This window comes from Nannospalax galili, unplaced genomic scaffold, assembly GCF_000622305.1.
Source record: "Nannospalax galili isolate Female #2095 unplaced genomic scaffold, S.galili_v1.0 scaffold1157, whole genome shotgun sequence".
Taxonomy (NCBI): domain Eukaryota; kingdom Metazoa; phylum Chordata; class Mammalia; order Rodentia; family Spalacidae; genus Nannospalax; species Nannospalax galili.
The window spans coordinates 113,144-115,990 of NW_008340118.1; positions in this window are offsets into that span (position 1 = coordinate 113,144).

A 2,847-nucleotide genomic window follows, 5' to 3' on the forward strand; every position below is an offset into this window, starting at 1 on the left:
TTGCAGGCAGGCTAGACGGAGCCACATTGGCTTTGGACTATGTTGTAATCCTGTAAGTTGTCCGTAACTGACAGCTGCCTGTCTAACAGTGATTCAGCCAGCCTCCCACCTCTGAGGAAAACTCAGCCTCCATTTGTAACTCCTGTCGGTATCCCTTTACTCCAGAAAAACTTGTTCTCACTTTTCCTTTGAACTGTGTCTAGCATCTGCCTAGTTTCCCCCATCATATGTGTCAAATATTGAATCCCTATCCACGTCTGTATCTTATGCAAGTCATGACTGTGCCTGCTTCTAAAAGGCCGTTCGGATCCCATGACAACATGCAGAGCTTGCTGTGCAGCTTCTTTTCTCCTTTTTACTTTAAGTTATGTGTACGCATGTGTATGCGTGCATGTGCCTACAGAGGCCAGAAGAGGGTGTTGGCTCCCCTGGAGGTGGAGTTACAGGGGGTTGGGAGCCATCTGACGTGGGTGCTGAGAATTGAACTTGGAGTTCTCTGCAAGAGCAGTAGTAGCTCTTACCTACTGAGCCATCTCTCCATCCCTGTTTCCACTGTCACTGTGTGGCAGCTTTATCTGGACAACTCCTCACTAGGGACAGCCAGCGTAAGGTAAGGCTCCCTCTCCCCAGGCCCCTGAAATGGTACAGCTGGCTCCATTTTGTTCTAGCTGACTTCTGCTTTACCCTGTGTTTCTGCCTAACGCCTCCCCACCTAACTGCAGCCAGCCAGCCAGAACTGGTCTACAGAGGCTACACCTGCATTTCAGGGGGTACATTGTTTCTACAATACTGAGAAACTTACAACTTACCAGGCAGAACACCCTCAAGTGGTGCCTGGATCTGCATGGAGCCCATTGTTTCTGTAATACTGAGAAACTTATTTTTCCTAACTCAAATTTTTTGTTAACTGAAAACCTTTTTGTTAATTGACTTGCCCCTGGTCTGGTATAACTGTGGTGATCTGATATAACTATGGCTATTAGCTTTGCCCCTGGTATGATGTAACTGTGATTTTAAGCTTTATAAACCCCACTCGGCCTACCCTCTGGGTCAAGAGTTCTTTTGGGCGTTAGCCCCCTCTCTGACCACCAACTAATAAAGGACTCTTAACTCAACCCCAAACTGCATGGCATATCTCTGAAGGTATTGCAGTCTCCTCCAGGAAACCATCTGGGTTGATGCTGTGCATTCCTTCAGCCCTGTCCTACTTTCTTCCCTTTCATCACTGGAGTTAATCCTGGGCATGCCTATGATCCCAGCACTGGAAGGAGAGTGAGGGCCTAGGAACGAGGTTTGTGAGTTCCAGGCCAGCCTGGGCTGCAAAGAGAAACTTCATCTCAAAAGAAAAGAAATAGGCAGATTACCGCCTGGGCTCTTCCCAAGCACTTCTGAAAAACTCTGAAAATCAAGGGCAGTGAGAGGACCATATCTTCCATATGCTAAAACATGTCAGAGAGCTTTTATGATTTAAACAGAATGTCACTGATATGAGCAGTGAATATACACACATATAGACATGTGAATAAAACAGAATCCTGAAATATACCCTGCAGAAGAAGGTCTATGTATCAAAGGTCAACGCATGATGAAGTCAATGCTGAATAATGATGCAAAAACATCAAATTATTCAATGAATTTTCTTGAGACAGATTAATGATTTGAAAAAGAAAAAAAAACCTGGCCTCATGCCGTACTGTTCTGCCCTACATAAGTACCATGTTGATCAAAGATTTTAAAATTTCCAAAAATTTACAGCATAAAAGATTAGATGTAAGAGAATGGAGAGATGGCTCAGTTGGTTAAAGTGTTTGCCTTTACTGAGGACCTGAGTTCAGATTCCCAGAGCCCATGTGAAAAAGCTGGTCCTGGTAGCAAGCCGGTAACCCCAGTGCTGGGAGGGAGAGACCAGAGAATCCCTGGGGCTTGCTGACCAGCTAGCCTCACCAAATCTGCGAGTTCCAGGTTCAATGAGAGAAAATACCTGACGTTGACCTCTGGTCTCCATGCATGCACACAGATGAACATGGACACATATGTATACCACATATATACACACATGAATGCATGCACACATACTCATCAAAGTGCAGAGAATAAGTGGGGTGTGGTGGCACACACCTTTAATCCAAGCATTTGGGAGGCAGAGGCATGTGGATCTCTGGGAGTTCAAGACCAGCCTGGTCTATGTCTAGGTCAACCAGGGCTACAGGGAGACATTGTCACACAAAAAAGAACTGACACAAACCAAAACAAACAACAAGAAAAGTGCACAGAATAAGTGTCGGTGAAGTGCTCAGCCACAAACAGAACATCCATATCACACCGTTCACTGTGAAGAGGGGACCGACCACCGACTGGGAGACAGGAAGAGCCGGAGGCCCAGGAAGACTGCAGTGAGCCAGGGTCTTCTGGACAGAGCACTGCTCTCACGAGCTCACAGCAGCTGTGGTTGCCGGCACAGGAGCAAGTAGGCCAATGCATGGGGCGCAAAGGGGCTCCCAAGCCCCCACCCCTTGTTGAGGAACAGTTACAGAAAAAAATCAGAGACTAACAGCCGAAATCAGGCGAGAGGGAGTTGAGTTTCACATTAGTGGACTGACTCGCTGATTCTTCCACAAAGGAGCCAGTTTCTAGTTCCAGTTTTGAGGGACTTTTATAGCCGTATGTGAGGAATGCAAGCAAAAGGCGCATGGCAGATAACGTGGTAAGTAAGGTAACAGGGCCACAAAGGTGACAGAACTAGGAAAGCCTAGGGAAAGCAAGTCTTCCACACTGGGTAAAGGCTATGGTCCGTGGTAGCTTTGGAAAACAAAGACTTCTATCTTGAGTAGGGTGTGGTGGGGCGGG